This window comes from Taudactylus pleione, unplaced genomic scaffold (assembly GCF_031769625.1).
Source record: "Taudactylus pleione unplaced genomic scaffold, aTauple2 ptg000296l, whole genome shotgun sequence".
Classification (NCBI taxonomy): domain Eukaryota; kingdom Metazoa; phylum Chordata; class Amphibia; order Anura; family Myobatrachidae; genus Taudactylus; species Taudactylus pleione.
In genome coordinates this window covers 15560588-15581994 of record NW_028284698.1, presented here as the reverse complement: position 1 = coordinate 15581994, position 21407 = coordinate 15560588, and the positions used below count along the sequence as shown (strand labels likewise).

The following is a 21407-nucleotide window of genomic DNA, read 5'->3' as shown; positions in this document are numbered from 1 at the left end:
AGGTGCCCGTACTCATCTAAAGTTGACACAAAATTTTTAGTAGCTTCCAAATAAGGGCCTGATTCAGAGCCGTTCGCTATTTGCGGTCGTTCGTTCAAAAACAAGGGGTGGCTAATTCAAATGATCCGTTCGCAAATTGCAGTCTGTTCATACCTCTAAGTCTGAACGAGCGAGCAAAACATACGCTCGTTTATTTGATAAAAACGCCCCCTGGCCGCTCGCACCATATGTCATGTCCGCTATTTATTAGATTAATCGAGTACATCGTACAGCGTATGAACTGCTCGCTATTCTTGTGGTTGGTTTTTTCAACCGCTATTTTGCGAGCAGTTCTGAGTTAAAAAAAACCAAGTGACGTGGTCAATGACGCTGCTGTATTAATTATGCACTCCCTTAAAACGCCCGTTTTGACCTTTAAGCACGCCTGCGTTCGAATTCCACTCCCCCGTTTTCAAACACTTTCCCCTGTTACCACCCACATACGCCTCATTCTGTCACTCAAAATAGCAGGCACTCGCTATATAACGTACAAACGATTTTCGGCCGCACTGACTGGTTCACGCATGCGTACTAAAAACCGTACGCATGCGCAGATGTGCGAACATCGCTCGGAACGAGCGTACGGCCGCTAGCGAGCGGCTCTGAATGAGGGCCTAAGTATTCAGATATTTATTTTATTAATTCTGAAATTATTTTTCTGATTTCTTTCTGTTTCCAGAGCTAGTTGTAGTAAGACATAAAAGTGACACCAAAGAAAAGTTACCGTAATCTGATATATGTTTTATGTCTGAAGGGAGGCTCTATTGCCCTTCTGCTCCAAGGAGGTTTCTGTCCTCCCTGAGCTCACCTGTCAGGTAAAAACAGGAAACAGCTGGGGACTGGAAAATTATGACCTAGTGTGATTATTTATTAGTTATTTACATAGCGCATATATATTCCGCAGTGCTTTACAAACAATATTTGATCTTTCACATCAGTCCCTGCTAGTGGCGTAACTAGGGTATTTGGAACCCAGGGCAAATGTTAAAAATGGAGCCCCCCCCGCCCCCCCTATTTTCGCACGCCGTAAGCGCGGGTGGCGAAAAATGGGCGCGGTCACTTAAAAATGGGACGTGTCAACATGACACACCCCTTTATCATCACATTACTTTCCATATGCACCTTAGCCCCAGTAGTGCCCCTTATACAGTACCCCCAGTATGCAATGTCCCCAGTTGTGGTCCCTCTTATGCAGGCCCATAGTAGTGCCCCTTATACAGTACCCCCAGTAGTGGTCCCCCTTAAGCAGCCCCCAATTAGTTCCTCTTATACAGTACCCCCAGTATGCAATGCCCCCAGTAGTGGTCCCCCTTATGCAGCCCCTTATTAGTTCCCCTTATTCAGTGCCTACAGTAGTGAACCCCCTTATGCAGGCCCCCAGCAGTGATTTCCCCTCCTATCCAGTGCCCCTTATCCAGTGCCCCCTGTAGTGGTCCTCCCTATTTAGCGCCCCCAGTAGTGGTCCCCTAGTAGTAAGCCCCTTATATAGTGCCCCCAGCAGTAGCCCCCCCATGCAGTGCCCCCAGTAGTGGTCCCCCTTATGCAGGCCCCCAGTAGTGATACCCCTATACAGGGCCCCCTGTAGTGGTCTCCCTATTTAGTGCCCCCAGTAGTGGTCACCTAGTAGTAAGCCCCTTAAATAGTGCCACCAGTAGTAGTCCCCCCCCCAGTAGACGTTCCCCCTCCTGATGGAGTGCCCCCAGTAGTAGCTACCCCCAGTAATGGTGCCCCCAGTAGTAGGTCCCCCCCAGTAATAGTGTCCCCAGTAGTAGTAGCTCCCCCAAGTGATAGTGTCCCCAGTAGTAGCAGCCCCCCAGTAATAGTGTCCCCAGTAGTAGCAGCCCCCCCAGTAATAGTGTCCCCAGTAGTAGCAGCCCCCCAGTAATAGTGTCCCCAGTAGTAGCAGCCCCCTCAGTAATAGTGTCCTCAGTAGCAGCAGCCCCCCCCAGTAATAGTGTCCCCAGTAGTAGCAGCCCCCCCCAGTAATAGTGTCCCCAGTAGTAGCAGCCCCCCCCAGTAAGTGTCCCCAGTAGTAGCAGCCCCCCCCAGTAATAGTGTCCCCAGTAGTAGCAGCCCCCTCAAGTGATAGTGTCCCCAGTAGTAGTAGCCCCCCCAGTATTGGTGTCCCCAGTAGTAGCAGCCCCCCTAGTAATAGTGTCCCCAGTAGTAGCAGCCCCCCAGTAATAGTGTCCCCAGTAGTAGCAGCCCCACAGACTTCTGGATTGATGACTGTATGTATACTGGGACCAGTGCGCACGCGTATGTATCGGGCTGTACTATTTTTATTGCTTTTTACTCTAATTGTTAAATCTTACATCGTGTTATCCCTTTTACATGAATAACTTTTTGTGCTTTGGAACGACACGATTGGACTGGAAAGCAATTCTTTCTTAAGCAACTTGCAGCGCTAAATAGCGACTTATAGAAATTAATAGATGGGGGCTCGCGACTGATGTCACGCTACCGGAGATCACGCATAGCATACGGATTTTGACTCCTCGACAAAGGGTGGATGCGTCATACACGGGTGAGAACGCAATGGGTTTAAAGCCTGTTTTGTACTCTGTGTTGTGAAAACGAATATCCGTTTTTGTGTAATCTAAGGAGCGCTGATTAGAATCTAGGGACAAGAGAGAAAAGTCTGTTTCTTTTATTGTCACTTTTGCGCTGCAATAGGCGATTCGCAAATAGCGTATGTGTCTTCCCTGTAGTACTGCCACATGTTTAAGCAATCATTGTGATAGTCTTGAATCGCTTGTTAAAACCTCTGAATAGGTATTGTCACGGGGGAAAGCATTTTTCTGGCCAGTAAACAAAGGTATATGAATGTGAACAGGAAAAAGAAAGAAAAGGTTTTTGCTTTTTGAACTGTTGAAAATAGACAGGGCCGGGAAGGTGTCCAAGAGGCGGGTAGGACAGCCGTAGCAGTATACATAGCAGGTATAACTGGGTGAGAAACCGGAGGTTGTTTCTCGGTCGACTTTTGTAATCGCAAAGTCCATTGATAGGTTAGTGTCTCTGGGCAATGCGATCGGACCGCATGGTTGTGTGAACCATGATTGTGAATCGGTTGTGGTGGAGGAAATCACTGGCAATGGTAAGTGGAATACTTAAATGCTACCAGTTGGAGAGTAACTCAAAGTAGGAAGCGGTCGGACAAAGCTTGGTATAATTTGTCCGGAAAGCAGAATAATTGCATAGGCTATTTTCTGTTTCCTCGTTGTGTACGCTAACAAAATAAATGCTTAGCGGTCGGCTGTGCACAGCAGGTGGAAGTGAGTGGACACAGCTTGTTTAATTCGTCCACCAGTCGAAATCTCTAGCGAAAGTAGCGAAAGTGTTGTCCCCGATGGGTGCTAAGCAGTCGCTGGTCAATGAGGTGCTGCTTATGGATGGGCCGACTGGTTCGCAAGTGTATAATGAATGTGAAGTATGGTGCATACGCTATAGCGTACTGCGACATATGGGTGAAGATGACCAAAGGATGTATGAAACCCTTTCCCAAAGTTGGCAGTTTCGATTCGGAGGTACTAAGTAATGTTAGAGATAACATATGTTTAGTCAAATCTTTGAAGAAAAGAGTAAAGTATAATGATTGTTTAAAGTTATGGCAGCACGAGGGGAACACGTGGCAAGGTGGTGTATGCATGCCGCAAAGCAGCATACTCACACCGCTAGGCAGCGTGCGCATGCCACAAAGTAGCATGTTCACGCCGCAAAATAGCCTACACACGTGGCAAAGTAGCACGCTGCAAAACAGCATACTCATGCCGCAAAGCAGTACGCCGCCAGGTAGCGTACCCATACTGCAAGGTAGCGTTACCGCGCATAAAGAAAAGCGCGCATGCGCACCTCCGTCGCCATATGTGGCCACAGGTGGAAGTACAGCCGATACCAAAAATAAAAGAAAAAATCGTAACAAGTAACTTATACCGTTTAAGAAAAATGTTTTTTTTGGTTTTTTTTTGTAGAAGACGATGAACACACCACTATATATGTGTTAAAGTGTATGCAGCTTCTGTCATTGTGCATTTTGGGGAGATCAGGTGTCCTTGCTTACAGTAAATATTGAGATTAGGATATGTTAATAAGAACAGGTTACTCTTTGATCTACTTAGAAGTTTAGACAATAGATCCAGTTGTTGTTTACAAAGAGGTTCACTGTGATCCAGTATTGACCAGAATCAGGATTCTATGTTACAATAGATGGAATGTTAACTTGGGTATAAGGTAATGTCTCAATAGAAAGGCAATCCAGCAATGAATTCTCCCAGTACTACTGACAAAAAAAACTTGCTTGTGTTAATTTTTTTTTTTATGTTTCCACAAGATATGTAATAGTTTTCTTTCCAAAAAGAGTATTTTTACAGGACTGAAGTCACACTGAACAGCAGGCTCTATTATCAAAGAAATTGTGGCTCCTGGTTATTCAAGAACAGTAACATAATGGAGTTATATAGGTAACACCGGTGTGAAGCTTAGAATCAGGTGATGTATTGCTAAGCAGGGCATGATACAACTGTCTATACACCGCATGCAGTATCGGCTTTGTTAAATTCTGTCCAAACCAGACATGTCTCTTCAGCAAGGTTCACGAAATGGGAACTAGCTCTGATGGCACCTGCAAATATTACCATTAAACGGTGCAATACGTTAAATACAGCAACGTACTTACCAAATGTGCCTCGAGATGCACAAAGGATGGAGGAAGGTGAGTTTCTGGTTGAAGGTGAGTTTTGCAGGTATACTGACACACATGATTGTATGGAATATTTGAAGAATCAGACCTTTACTGCAAGACCAGACATATGTGACACCATTAGAAGATGTAGATTTGATGTTTTACATGGATGGGAGTTGTCATAGACAGACAGACACAGGAGAATTATGCACAGGTCATGCTGTTGTAAATGACAAGGATGCTGTAGAAGCTGAACCACTTGGTCCACCTCACTCAGCCCAGGTGGCTGAACTAGTGGCATTAAGGAGAGCATGTGAGTTGGCAGAAGGTAAATCAGCTAATATATACACTGACTCTAGGTACGCCTTCGGGGTAGTACATGATTTTGGGGCTCTTTGGCGTCTTAGGAACTTTGACAGTAGCAGGCACACCAGTAGCACATTCACACCACATAAAAGGACTTCTGACAGCAATTCAGTTACCAAAGGCAGTAGCTATCATCAAATGCAAAGCCCACACATGCGAAGAAGACCCGGTGTCGATTGGGCAATAACAGAGCAGATGAAGCTGCCAAATGGGCAGCAGGGTTACGTGTAAAAATACCAACTAACAAAGTGATGGTCTTCCACACAGTAGACACACAGAAATTAATTGAAATGCAAGATTTGTGTTCCCTACAGGAAAAGGTGATCTGGAGATCGAAGGGATGTGGTCAGGAGTCCTCTGGACTCTGGAGAGATGGACAAAGTAGGCCTCTTGCACCAAGGACAGACTACCCAAGCTTGGCTGAGGCAATGCATGGTCTGACTCACCTGGGAAAAGAAGGTATGTGCAAGTTGGTCAGAGAATATTGATGTGGTTTTCTTCTCAAGCTGGAAAGAGGGCAATGTCCTGTTTCACTTGTTTGAGGAAAAATGTCGGGAAGACAATACCAACCGAGCCATCCCATATCCCTCCGACAGATGGTCCTTTTCAGGTAATACAAATTGACTTAATTCAATTACCAGCTTGCAGGAATCTCAAGTATGTATTAGTTTGCACTGATGTATTTTCTAATTGAGTAGAGGCATATCCAGCTGCCACTAATACTGCTGTTTTTACTGCTAAGAAGATTGTTCAGGAGTTTGTATGCAGATACGGTATCCCTAGAATCATAGAAAGTGATAGGGGTACTCATTTCAGTGGTGATGTTTTCCAGAACATGTGTAAGCTTATGGGAATCAATAGTAGACTTCACACCCCCTACCGACCGCAAGTCAGTGCCAAGGTGGAGAGGGTAAACGGTACTATTAAGAATACACGGAGTAAGATCATGGCTGAAACTGGATTAGGATGGCCAGAAGCTTTACTGCTCGTCCTCCATAGCATCAGAACCACTCCCAGACTTCCTCTTAATCTGTCCCCCTTTGAGATACTGTTTGGAAGGCAACCTCATTTGATTATAAGTCCGCAGGATGATTTGAAGAGTAATAATGAGGTTACTGTGCAATATCTTATCAAAATGAGTAGACAGCTAAAACAACTGCAACAGAATCTGAAAATGTTGTTACCTGATATGCCAGAAACAAACTGTCATGATGTTGAACCTGGAGAATATGTTATGATCCAAAATTTCTTACGCTCAGGTTGTTTGACAGACCGGTGGGAAGGTCCTTACCAGGTGTTGATGACAAGTACCACATCTTTGAAGGTAGCAGAAAGAGATACCTGGGTCCATTCCACTCACGGCAGAAAGGTCAACCACCCGAAGGAGGTACAAGGCGAAGTCGAGACAGACGTGGACCTGTCGATTGCGAGCCTGTTCCGGAAGAACTAAAGACTGCAGTGAAAACACCTGAGCCAGAGATATGTACAGATTACAATTCCAGCAATGGAGTGGTGATCTGTTTCTGTTTCTTTTTCTTGTTCCAGGGTTCTTCTCATTCTTGTTTCAGTATTTCCTATTTCTGTGATGAAGGACAGATGATGGAGAGGGAGGCCGATAGTGATGTCGATAGAGTGGAGTCAGAGGAGAGAGCAATAGAATGATCAGGGTAACCTATGGTCAAACTCAGTTCAGGGATTGTTAAGAGATCTGTTAGCGATGGGACTCGGAGACAGTGTGAGGGGCTATTGTCTGAGGAATATTGTATCTGTGAGTACTGTGGATCCCTAGTTGATCAGAAATGCATCCAACGATGCCAGTCCAAGAATAATCTGTATTTGGGCGGGCATCCTTTAGAGGATTACCATTCCTTAGTGGGTAACCAGACTGAATGTTGGGTGTGCACTCACGTGCCTCAGGAACAACATAATGTAGGATTAGTATCATTCCCATTAAATTTCTCTGAGGTCCTTGAATTACGGGGAGGGAGGTCCATAGACGGGAAGTATAACACTACCAGGTCCCCTAGTTTAAAACTGTGCCAATACTCCATAGATCAGTCTTTGCTGTGTCTGAACATTTCATCCATAGAAAGACTGGAGAATTGGGAAGCAGACTTATTGGATCAGACAATGGCTCGCCACACCAGTAGTGATGAAGACCAGAGACAAGGACGTAGGAACAAACCGAATGTGGTATCTATTGGAAAAATTTTATTCAGGTTGAAACGCGTCTTGAACAGATAAGGACGATAGGCATAGGTAGTTTTGTTAAAACTTTATGTGATATTGTGCAGGATCGTAATATACCTTATGTCCTCCCAGATAATGTATACTATTTTTGTGGAAGAAGGGCATATTCTTGGTTATCTCTGAATTCCAAGGGTTTATGTTTTATAGGTAAATTGGTCCCAGAGGTAATGACCCTTACACATGATGAAATGATTGGTATCCATAAAACCGCACCACCTACATACATACACATGCAGTATGAACATCGTGACAAAAGAAATATGATCCCTGGTGAAGAACATATAGCCACGCATTTGATTAGTGAAACAACTGGCTTCCAAATTTTGGTAGCATTAGATCCCACCAGGATCACTCGGGGAACTTTAAATTTTAGATACATCCAAGACCTGGCTAAATTAATAGACAACATCACCGAGATGTATGATGACACTTTCAAGTATACGGATAAAAAGATGCTGGCTTATAAAAAGGAATTGGTACAACATAGGCTAGTGTTAAACTACCTGACAGCTATTACTGGTGGATATTGTGTGACTTTGGCCACCCAATTTGTTGTCAAGTGTTGCACGTACATCACCAATAATACTAATGACCCGAAAGATGTGATTGACCGGAGAAATGATGAAATCCTACAACTGAAATGGGAATTTCGGAAGGACCATAATACTTCCTTGCACGAGACTGAGGTAAAGGTAGAGGAATGGTTCTCATGGCTAAACCCTGTAAAATGGTTCTCCGGTCTAGGGCAGTGGGCCCAGGAAATGATTGCTAGTGTAGGTATACTTGTTGTCATTTTAGTAATTGGGTTATGTGTCAGATGTGTTTTTACTGTGTTAAAGTGTGGAAAATGTACCACCAAGATAAACCGTGGAAATTAAATCCTAATGGTGGTGAGTGGTGGTGGTATAGGTACTAAGGTTGATAAAGAACTGCATTACAAACTTGAAATTGAATGTACCATCAGATAATAACATAGGCTTGATCATGTATAATAAAATATATTGTAAATGTTCCGTTAAACATCATAGATAATGTAGTCTCAATTCCCCCAAACTTCCTTTATAGGTTCGATGAGGTCCCACATCCTATCAATGGTCCCTTATAGATCCACAGATGATGTATAAGGGTTGTTTTACCCTTTCTTGAAATGCATTATTGACGGTTCAATGACCGAGTTGTGTCATACCATTTAGAACATTGAATAATAACTCATTATGCATGACTAAAAAGGTTAAGAATAGAATGTGATAGTTTTTATGTTTGCTATCAAAGGGTGGACTGTCAAAGTCAAATAATTGGATATGATCGCTTTACAATTATTATCTGACTATATAGTCGTCTATGGTCGGAAGACGTATTACTAGGATGCTACTTTGCATCGGTGCAATGCAATGCGCACAAATGCGAATTCACAATACACATACACTGACGCACATAACGCACACACATATCTATCTATCTATATCTATATATATATATATATATATAGACACATACAAAGACATTCGTATATATATTCACATACATACACATAGACGCTCATATGTGTGTTCACATACATACAGACACATATTTGCTATTTCAATACACAGACGCACATATGCGAACGCATACATATAAAATGGTTCCCACACATTATAGTTAATAACCAGAGTTATTAAAGGTATTGTTATCTAATAATTATGATGTGAGATGTACTTAAAAGAGATCTAAGGTTCAGAATACAGTGGATATGTCATGTTTGGTATCATACTAAATCCCTGTTTATTTGCAGACATCCGTTTCTATCGGCAAAGAAGTCACATCATGCGTCCGCTAGTTATGGATAATAGGGAGTTATTGAATAGAATGTTAGAAATTGTATGCAGTGTTGTAGCCAGTATTAACCAGTTCTTCGGCGGGAAGCTACACAGTGTGACTGTTCGAAGAATTAGCCATACCCCTGATGACACCATATGAACTGACCAATGACCAGATTTACCAGAAGAAGAACCAATGAGAACCTGTCAATTTGTCCCTTTGTTAACTCTGAAACCTATAAGGTATATAGGCTGTGTCCTGACCTCAGTGTACACACATCTTCTTGCGACCGCAGACTTCTGGATTGATGACTGTATACTGGGACCAGTGCGCATGCATATGTATATGTATTGGGCTGTACTATTTTCATTGCTTTTTACTCTAATTGTTAAATCTTACATTGTGTTATCCCTTTTACATAAATAACTTTTTGTGCTTTGGAACCACACGATTGGACTGGAAAGCAATTCTTTCTTAAGTGACTTGCAGCACTAAATAGCGACTTATAGGAATTAATAGTGTGCTCCCCTGTGTCGTACTCCTCTAAGTAGCGGTGCACCCGGCTCCTTCTCTGCCGGTTGCGCCACTGCAGTGTGTGGGATGTGGATAAGGGAAGGGGAGCACAGTGTGTGGGATGTGGATAAGGGAAGTGGAGCGCAGTGTGTGGGATGTGGTCAGGGGAAGGGGAGAGCAGTGTGTGGGATGTGGATAGCGGAAGGGGAGCAGTGTGTGGGATGTGGATAGGGGAAGGGGAGCGCAGTGTGTGGGATGTGGACAGGGGAAGGGGAGCAGTGTGTGGGAAGTGGATAGGGGAAGAAGAGTGCAGTGTGTGGGACGTGGACAGGGGAAGGAAAGCATGGTGTGTGGGACGTGGATAGGGGAAGGGGAGCGTAGTGTGTGGGACGTGGACAGGGGAGCGCAGTGTGTGGGACGTGGATAGGGGAAGGGGAGCGTAGTGTGTGGGACGTGGATAGGGGAAGGGGAGCATAGTGTGTGGGATGTGGATAAGGGAAGGGGAGCGCAGTGTATAGGATGTGGATAGGGGAAGGGGAGCGCAGTTTATGGGATGTGGTCAGGGAAAGGGGAGAGCAGTATGTAGGATGTGGTCAGGGGACAGCAGTGTGTGGGATGTGGTCAGGGGACAGCAGTGTGCGGGATGTGGTCAGGGGAGAGCAGTGTGTGGGATGTGGTCAGGGGAGAGCAGTGTGTGGGATGTGGTCAGGGGAGAGCAGTGTGTGGGATGTGGTCAGGGGAGAGCAGTGTGTGGGATATGGATAGGGGAAGAAGAGCGCAGTGTGTGGGACGTGGATAGGGGAAGGGGAGCATAGTGTGTGGGATGTGGTCAGGGAAAGGGGAGCGTAGTGTGTGGGATGTGGATAGGGGAGAGGGAGCGCAGTATGGGATGTGGATAGGGGAAGAGAGGAGGGTCACAGAGAAGCATTAGCAGCGAGCCCTTAAGATGAGAAGACCCAGCTGCTACTGCTGTGTGACAGTCCCTGGGCTGCCTGTTGATCTTCTGTGCTGTGAGCTGGATTCTGCTGCCCGCTGAGACACCATGGTGAGCGAGGGGATTTGTGGTGGAGAGACTTGTGTATTTGTGCTGTCAGTGTGTGTGGGAGAGTTGTCAGTGGGGGGAGGCTGTTTGTGTGTGGAGGAGTGTTATATTTGTTAGTATGAGGGTAATATGTGTTTGTCAGAGTTTTCAGTTGGGGCAATGTTTATATTTAAGTATTTTAACATGGAAGACAACCTTTCCTAGCAGATAGTGTGTTCTGGGGAAGCCCCAATCCACCTGTATATGTACTGCCGCCACTGACCGTCTACCACCAACTAGGCGCTGCAATGTATATAAGTAGCGGTGCGCCCGGCTCCTTCTCTGCCGGATGCCTCGCTGCTAATATACATTACAGCGGGCAGCACTGCAGTCTCTCTACCGTGGCATAATGTGTATAAGTAAGGGTCTCTACTGTGGTGTAACGTGTATAAAATGTACTACTGTGTACTGTATTGTGAATCGGTACTATTCTGTGGTTACGCCCCTTTCCCATTAAGCCATGCCCCTATATTATTTGGCGACGCCTTCGGCGCGCACTGTCCCTCTTTCAGGTATGGGGGAGCCAAAGGAGGAGTCTTTCACCCTGAGCTCCACAAGGTCTAGAATCGGCCCTCTGTATAGTATCCTAAACACTGTAGTATTTTTTAAATAAGTGTCATGTCATCCTGCTAATATTTAAATAACATCAATTCATGCCTTTGTGCCTATATACAATAAAGAAATACATTCATACAAGGATTTTTAGAAAAATACTAATGGGTGTGTTCTGATACCAATTAAGAACAGCAGCTTCATGACAAGAAGGAGAGTTGTCAGACTCCCTGCAGAGCATGCTTTCTGCTACTTTATAATTACATCTTACTATGAGAATTAAATGTACTAATATCTGACCAACCTATTAGACTACGGTTGCTGCTATTTCCAAGTTGGAGAAAGGACCTCTGTGACGTATCCACCACGTGACCGCTGCAAGAGGCTGGACTGCTCCTGCTTTACCATCCACTAGGGCATAGAGGGGGAATAAATAATTGTGGCGAGCGCAGCAAGCCACCGTGCCCGAAGCGTGGCGAGCGTAGCGAGCCCGCAAGGGGACACTTTTGGTCCCCCGTTAGCATCCCCACCCCTCCCCCTTTCAGGCCGGGTCACGTGGGTGTGACGTCACAGGTCCATCTGCGCTGTATAGTCTAGTCCTAACCATTAGACTACTTCTGTCACGGGCTCTGAACATACTTACTTATGTTATGCTATGTGAACACGTACATACTTATTTAACGCAGTACTGTAATCAAAGTTTTTGAAATAACACTGACAGAGTGGCTTTTGGTTTAAATAATTATTTATTGCAATACACCAAATTAACAAACTGAGTATTTGTATCAGAGGCCAAATGAGAACGCATATTCTATACCCATTCAGTGGCAGCATGCTAATGGGAAAAGTCAGTAATGAAAACTAAACAATATAAATCCATGCAAACGGACTTGCTATAATTCTCTCATTATTTGCATAGCTCCCTTCATGGGTTTATAATATATACAGTTTGAGTCTCCCATATCCAAATACAGAATTTTTTTTGGCAAGACTCAGATAATGAAACCTTTGATTTTTGATGGTTCAATGTACACAAACTTTGTCTAAGGCACAAATTATTAAAAATATTACATAAAATTACCTTCAGTCTGTGTGTATAAAGTGTATATGAAACAAATTAATTTCATTTCTGTACACAAACTTTGTTTGAGCCACAAAATTCTTGAAAATACTGTATAAAATTACCTGCAGGCTGTGTGTATAAGGTGTATATAACACATAAATGCATTCTGTGTGTATATTTGGGTCCTATTCCCAAGATATTTCATTATAGTATACAATTATTCCAAAATACAGAATATTCCATTATCCAAAATACCCCTGGTCCCAAGCATTTTGCATATGGGAGACTCAACCTGTAGTTAGATAGAAGCTTAGGATATTTTTTGTTTCTTCACACACCCTATTTGTTGCTGATCAATCTTTATTCCCACTGCATGGATGTATGCATAATGTTATTTGGTCACCATACTACTGGCAGACCTACATATATGTATTATATAGTATCCTAAACACACTGAACTTATTTATATCATCTAAGTTTATCCCCATCTATAAGGGTACTTACTACATTTAATTAGTAGCATAATTCGCCTACCATCTGATTTAACCCATGAAATTGACCGTATACCCATCAGAGGTTATTATGAGGTATATTCTCCATTATTCTCCATTTGTTATATATTGGGTGTATTGGTACTGCGAAAATTGATTAGTCTACCAACACTTATACATACACATGATAAAATAATATATTTGAAATAAGTGACATGTCATCTTGTTAACATTTAGGCAATATAAATTCATGCCTTTATATCTATATAGAAAAATATTCACACCATGATTTTCAGGCAAATACCAATGGATGTGTTCTGATATCCATCAAGCACAGCAGCTTCATGACAAGCAGGAGAGTTGTCAGACTCCATGGAGAGCATGTTTTCTGCTACTTCGTAATTATTTCTTACTATGAGAACTAAATGTACAAATATCTGACCAACCTATCAGACTACATTTCTCACGGCCTCTGTACATATCTACTTATGTTAATCTATGTGGACATACACGTACTCCATTCAACACAGCACTATAATCAATGTTTGAAATAATACTAAGAGTGGAATTTGGTTTAAATAATTATTTATTGCAATATATTAAATAAATAATAATATATAGATACTACTACTATATAATTCATAAAAATATTAAAAACAGACCTGTATTGGTACCGATAATCTATTTTAATGACACTTTTTCTTACCTATATCACACTTTCTTTCTTTTAATATTTCACGGACTGTATCATTGATATACATATTTTAAAGACTAATAAAAGTTATATTTTAATTTTGTGCATCAATTACAGACAACTTTTTCCCTCTCCACTCATTATTGTTCTTAAATTTTATTTACAAACTACAACAATACCACTGTAAAAATTAAATACGTTTTTATTTTCTATGAAACATTTTTTCATTTTCATTAAATGTCCTTCAATTGTTCTGTTATTAGCCAGATTTTTATTTTATCCAATTTGCTCTTCAGGAGGTTTCACACCTCAATTAAGGTTGGCAACCACTGATCTAGGGTTAGTTTTTGTAAGGAGCCAATTAACCTACCAGTATATTTTTGGAGTGTGTGTGATGAATTTCGGTTCCTGTGGGAGACAATCAGATTGCAAGAGCAGAATTTGGCCCAAACATGAATGTACTGTCACCAACATATCTGCTAAACAGTAATATTTATCAAGCTGCAGAATGCAAAGCTTAGTCCCGGCAGCTAATGTCATCTTCAGATTGCATTTTCTGAGATGGATCCTCCAAGTTCTCCTCCATTGGCTTCCACTGGCGCATGCACAGGTCGATGGCCACACATGCGGAGTAACAGCTGGGAGTAGCACCCAAGATTCGGGAGCCTCCCAGCCGTTTCGGCAAATATGGAGTAAAGCAAAAAAGTAATTGTGTACATTGGCAAAACCAGGCCCCCGGAAGAGTGGGTGGATCTCCAGCATCCAGCCTACTTCCTAGAGAAGTGGTGAAGATGGGGAGATAAAATCGGGAATCTGGAGTCTGTTTGAAAATCGCATAGTTTTAGAACCAACCATTCCCACAGACCTACGTTTTGCAGCATTTTTCTGCAGGAGGGAGGCCTAATGCCATGAAAAGCTCAACCTAATTCCCATTGTGGTCAGCCTCAATACGCCATGAGAAGAGCCGCCAGGCTACTGCATTGTAGCACTTCGTATAAAGATTTAGATATACAAGTGTCGCATATCAAATTAATGATTACAATCCCGTGAAGCGATTAAGATGCATTTTTGGACGAAAAAGACACAAAAAAGACACTTGGCACAAGCCGAGTCGCACAGGACCGGGAGCACCGAGAAGGACTGTTTGGTGACACATCTGTACTTGTTTTTTTTTTTGCTTTGTCCAAGCGTGTTATGTAGTTTAGGATGACAAATGCTGTGCCTGAGCAGCTCATGCAGAAGCTAAATAACATAACAGAACTTGGGAGACTAGGAGGGGAGACTAAAATGTTTGCTCGTTGGTTTTCAGGAGGCAGGTGAATATTAATTATCCTTTTCCCAAGCAAGGATTTCAAGATTTGTCCAATAAGCAACAGAGTTTAGGGCATTAGCAGCAGGTATTCAACACTCCTAGAAACATAGGGGTATATTTACTAAAGTGTGGGTCTTTAGAAGTGGAGATTTTGCCCATCAAAGTCTAGCTATTATCTTCGAGAAGGTGCTACATAAATGTTAAGTAGAATCTGATTGGTTGCTATGGGCAACATCTCCACTTCTAAAAACCTGCACTTTAGTAAATTTACCCCATAGTGTTTTGTGGAAACCATCCTACACAGTCATAACTTCTCCAAAACTGCAGAGACATTCCTGCTACAAGCAGCTTTCCCAATCTGCCCCAGCCACTTATACTGCTGGAGTGTCTGGAGGAGGAGAGGCCAGACTGCTATAATGTATCACAAAGTTCTAGCTGCTGCGCCATACTGTAGTGTTGACCATCGATGGCTCTGCCATCGATAGTTAACTGTTTTAAACCATTGGACAGAAACCATTGATGGTAAACCATTAATGGTTAGTGTTTTGCACATGTGCAATTGGCACATGTGCAAAAAGCATTTGTGATCCAGCATTGTGTTCAGCCATCGATATTATACCATTGGTGGCTGGCCATCAATGGTGAAACATTCACCATTGGCCTCAGACCATCGATGATTGCTACACCATCAATGGTCAACCCTACCATAACCTGAGTTCCCTTCCCCATAGAGCAGCAGAGGTGGAAGCTGCAGTACACTCTCCTCCACTGCACACCACTTTAAATCTGTGAAGGGGGAAGGAGGGTGATCAAATGTGACAAGGGGGCGGGATGCATGACGCATTGCACACACAATGCATTCCGCCGGTCATCGCAGGCATATGCATGACGATCACCACAAAGAACCGCTTTGTCGGCAAGAGGGGTCCTTTGTGATGGAGGGACTTCCGGGTCTATGACCCAGAAGCCCCTCCTGCGTCCTTCTCCGCATTCGTAGAAGGACACATGCGCCGTTGGGGTGCTGCGAGGATTCCTCTATCAGCACTCAGCGGAGAGAGGCCTATAGGTTTCTATGGGTAACACCATAAAGAAGGTGGCGTTACCCACCGCAACCAAGCCCCGGAGTACATCACAATCCGGTGCTTGGGGCATATGAGAAATGCGGTCAAACCCGTATTTTCGGGGTTTGATCGCATTTTTCCCCTTGATGCATCCTGCCCAAGGAGAGGATGGTAGAGGAGCAACTGTGACAGTGGGGGAGTGAGAGGCCCTATGTCACACCATTTTCCCATGTCTGAAGGGACTCTCAGGCACGAGTTAAGGAATGTAGAGGCCCCAGGCAGCTAACTAGTGGGGGGGAGGGGGGTTCCAACCAAATTAAACACAATTGTTGATATGTTGAACGTGTAATCAAAAAGTTGAAAGTGTAACTACTTTCAGCATCACAAGTGTGTTAAACACACTGTAGTGGCCTCAGATCACATTATGCCTCAGTGCCCCCACCATGCTATTGATGTCGCTATGTGTGAGAGCCCCGGGGCAATCCATCGCTGCAGCCCTACACATTCATAATTTGGTTCCTGCTTCCGAGATACCTTAAGACTGTGATAAATACTTATATACTACATACAGACTGTGAGGACTAAGGGCCTGATTCAGAGCCGCTCTCTATGACAGAGCGCTAACTCTGAATCAGGGCCGGGCTTTTTTTTTTTTGATCGGCCTCTTGGCCGCTCGCATAGCTGTGGCTGACCACCCACAGCTATTGCGAGCGGCCATGATGATTGTCGCGATGGTCAAGACCATCGCGACCATCGGGCTTGTGACGAGACCCTTGTGGTAGGGTCTCGTGGCCGCAAGCCCCAGAGAGATTTCAGCTCTAACAGAACGGGAATCTCTCCACTGACATCACTCGTGATGTCAGTGGGGCCGCCCCCAAACGGCAGGCGTTCACATGGGAACACCTCCGTTTGGGCAGCCACCCCCCCCGGCCCGCCCACCAAAGGGGGCGAGCTGTCACTCAACATTGACAGCTTGTCCCATTTGGTGCGAGACCCGGAGCGACGGATTGCCCGTCGCTAGCCGGGTCTCGCGCATGCGCACGACGGAGCCGGCTCCGTCATGCGCATGCGCTGTGGGCACCATCAACCCGGTTGGGAGCGCTCAGAGCTTGCGACCGGGTCTGAATTAGGCCCTAATTCAGAGGTGGACACTAATCCAGTCACGGCTGTGTTTTTGTACCCAATGGTAGAGAGGATTGATGCTAATGCCGCAGCCACTGTCATTTGTACAGAAATGTCCACCGGCTGCGTCTCTAATTCATCACTTGCGTACAAAGACGCACCATCGGTCGCACCATTGAACTTCTGAGCAGCCCTATGGCTTCTCAAAATGTCCTTCGGAAGTAAGCCAGTAGGGCCATTGATGAAACTGCGTACTAAGATGCAGTCGCTGGCTGTGACACACCCGCAAAATGCTTGCAACACGCCCGCATTTGACTAGCCGCCACCCCCCCACTGTCATCCATAAACGCACACTGACTGTCAATCAATCTGCATCTAAATACTCACTACGACCGCCATCGGTAAACCATCGTGGCACATGCGCAGTGCTACTCAGACTCATGCCCAGTACAGAAAACATCGGCCACCTGCGCAAACTTTGCCATAGCATCCACCTCCTAATCAGGCCCCATGCCTTGGCATACAATGCCCACAAGTTGTGTAATATAAAACAAAATTACAGCATCACACAGTCAGAATATATTTTAATACTCGGCTGTGTGCAATTATTATTTGACAAATTCCTATTGTTTGCTTCTTAGGTGGAGGATATTGACACAACGTTTGCAATTCAGTGGAACGAGAAATGAAAGTAGAGGTGCAAAATTCAGAAACTGACTAGGACTGTGCCAGCCACAATTATGCAGTTTACAATACACTAGCAGGCAGTCAACCTGTTATGAGCTATTAATGAACTATGGGCCGGATTCAGTAAGGATCGCAAATGCAGCTACTGTATGTACGCAGATTGAGCGATTGTTATCCATTGTGCATAAGCCGCACTGCGTGAGTACTGTGATTGCACTGCAACTACGGACGCACAAAGGAATCCATTGCAGAGTGAGTGACAGGATGTCAGTGTTTGGGGGTGGTGACGGGGGAGTGGTCAGAAAAACGCAGGCGTGTCTGTCCGTTTGAAATCTGTTGATTTGGTGTCCATAAATTAGCAATTGCGACTGCATACGCAGCATGAGAGCTCTCTACGTGCAAGGAGACTTACAGTGTCTGCGGCAAGTCAGACTTGGTGTAAATGCTGTGTACCTGTGCAATGTACGTTGATGGTACCGATGTTTACGTTGTCGAAGTCAAATAATTGGTTATGACAGTTTGTAATTATTATCTGATGATCTAGTCGTCTGTGGGCCGATAAAAAGTAGATCGCACGCTATTCTGCATCAGCGAAATCCGATTTGCACAAATGCGTATATGTATATCTATATTTATGCAAGGTTTAGTCAGTAGTGAGAAACAGGTTCTGTATACAAGTCTGTGACTAGTAATTAAAAATACACAAAGATACTGTGAGTGTTTGCATATATATTGAGAAGCAGCTCCGCATACAGATACAATATGTCTGTGGCAATTGAAGTGTAACACAGAGACTGATATGCTCAGAGGAAGTGTTCTAAATGTAGAGTTAGAAACAATAGTTAGAAAATTGACTATTGTTAGCAATTGTATGCCTTGTGTTCAATGCTAATATGGTTAAGAAGAACTGACAATTATATTCTAAATAAGCACAGGAAAGCCTTTGTTGAGTTATCAGACTTCTGGACTCCGGCCAAGGCTTGCTATGCCACCTGTAAGCAGAACAAACTTCATTTTATGACCTTTTGGACTTAGATTCAGACGGATATAATTTCAAAAATACCAGTTACTGGATAAAGCTATATATATATTAATCCATGACACATATACAGACACACATTAGCGAATAAAATATAAACTCACATACAGCACATATTTGCATGATACACGACACGTTTGCACTGCGTTCAGATGTACAACGCCCACTGATAAATTCCAGGAAATATCTCACATTCATTTATGCAAGCATAGATATAAAAGGTTCCCTAGCATTGAGCGTAATATTAGAGATTTTGTTAGCTAATCATTATGGTGTAAAATGTACATATATGATATGTAAGGTAAAGAACTTAGTAGACATGTCATATTTGGTATCATACTGACACCCTGTTTAATTCCAGATATCCGAATCTAATCGGCGAAGGAGTCGCATCTTGCTTTTAGTGGTTATGAATTATAGGGAATTATTGGTTAGAATATGTACTTTGTATGTAGTGTCTTATCCAGTTTTATTTCATCTGGAGGGATGGACCATGGGCCTGATTCAGAGCCGGACGCTATTTGCGCTCGCTCGTTCAGAAAAAAGGGGTGGCTTTTCAAATGAACCGTTCGCTCTTTGCGGTCTGTTCACGCCTCTAGGTCTGAATGAGCAAACAAAACTTGCGGCCGTTTTTTGGAAAACTACGCCCCCTGGCCGCTCGCATCCTACGTCATGTCCGCTATTTATTAATCGAGTACATCGACCAGCGTATGAACTGCTCGCTATTCTTGTGGTTGGTTTTTCCTTCCGCAATCTTGCGAGCAGTTCTGACTAGAAAATAACCCAGTGACGTGGTGAATGACGCTGCTGTGTTAATTATGTACACCCATAAAATGCCCGTTTTCACCTTTAAGCATGCCTGCGTTCGGATCTCCACTCCCCGTTTTCAAGCACCTTCCCCTGTTACCACCCACATACGCCTCCTCCTGTCACTCAAAATAGCAGGCATTCGCTATTTAGCGAACAAACGATTTTCGACCGCACTGACTGGTTCGCGCATGCGTATTATGATCCGTACGCATGCGCAGTTGGGCAAACATCGCTCGGAACGAACGAGCGGCCGCTTACGAGCAGCTCTGAATCAGGTCCCATATCCCTGTTGTCACCATATGAACTGTCCTATGACCTGCATCGTACCAGAATGACAAGAACAAGAACCAATGGAATTATGCCAGCTCGTTCCTATTGTGTTGTCCACTATATATTCAAGCGCTCTCAGGGGGTCATTCAGACCCGTTCGCGAGCAAAGGAAGCTTGCAAACGGGTCGATGTTGCCCCACTGCGCATGCGTACGACGGAGGGAGCTCCGTCGTGCGCATGCGCGAGACCCGGACTGCGACAGCCAAGCTGTCGCTCCGGGTCTCGCACCAAAGGGGGCGTGCTGTCGATGTTGATTGACAGCACGCCCCCTTTGGTGGGCGTGCCGGGGCGTGCCTGCCAGATGGAGGCGTTCCCATGGGAACGCCTACCGTCTGAAGCCGGCCCCACTGACATCACTAGTGATGTCAGTGGGAGTGATTTTGGCTCTGATAGAGCCAAAATCACTCCAGGGCTTGCGGCAGCGAGACCCTACCGCAGGGTCTCCGTCGCAAGCCCAATGGTCGCGATGGTCAAGACCATCGCGACCATCATCATGGACGCTCGCTATAGCTGTGGGTGGTAACCCACAGCTATGCGAGCGTCCATGAGGACGCTCCAAAAAAAGGTAGGAGGGCCCTGATTCAGAGCGAGCGCTCTGGTCAGAGCGTTCAGCTCTGGATCAGGCCCTCAGTCCTGTAGTCAGTCATCTGCTTTCTTTCTTATGATGGAGGCTTCACGTTTGATGCCGGGAATCTGGATTCAGAGCGCTTGCGTATATATTGGCTGTACCTTTTATATTTAATTGTCTTCGCGCTAATTGTGATAGATCAAAGCGTGTAACTTACTATTTGTTGCAATAAAAACTTTTTGTGCTTTGGAACCACAATCAAAGTCTGGAAAGCAATTATTTCATGTTTAGCGGTATTGGGGTATTCATAACGCAGAAGAGCAACATTGGACGGATGTGAGAAAGCAGTAGTGGATGTCTTTATGCAGGCTGCGCTTTGGCAAGCATTAGCATATTTTCGCCGCTGCGTTCCGTGTAAATTCGCAGCTTCGATCACATTTGCGATTCTTACTGAATCAGGCCCTATGACACCAAGGGCCAAATGTAATAGGGTGTCTGTTTTGGTAAATTGCGAGTTTGGTGCTAAACTCGCAAATTTTCACAACTCTCCAATGTAATAGGGTGTCTGTTCACTAAAACTCGTATTTTTCAGAGTTACTAAAACTCTCCATTCTCAAATTCGCATCCAGATGTTTTCACATTGAAAACAATCAACTCGCCCAATGTAATAGAGGGTCTGTTTCAGACTCGCAAAAAAAAGATTACCAAAAGTCCCCAAATAATAGACCTGCTTCAGGCTAGCGAGTACATCCTGAGCAGGTCAGATTAACACAGAAACATGCACATACCCATGAGATATGTACATGTTTCTGTGTGTACTTATGTAAAATGTTTTTAAATAAAAAAAAATGACGTGCACCCCCTCCCCAAAAGCATAACCAGCCCCGGGCTTTATAAAGCCTGTTCTGGTTCTAAAAATACAGTGGCCAAAATGCGTAGGGGGCCTCT

General features: G+C 44.2%; 1 protein-coding gene across 3 annotated transcripts in view; it reads right to left on the bottom strand.

The window, feature by feature from the left end:
• The window catches only part of LOC148511735 (synaptotagmin-like protein 2), a 155615-nt gene that overhangs the window by 86791 nt on the left and 47417 nt on the right, over positions 1-21407 (bottom strand). The window lies entirely within an intron of this gene.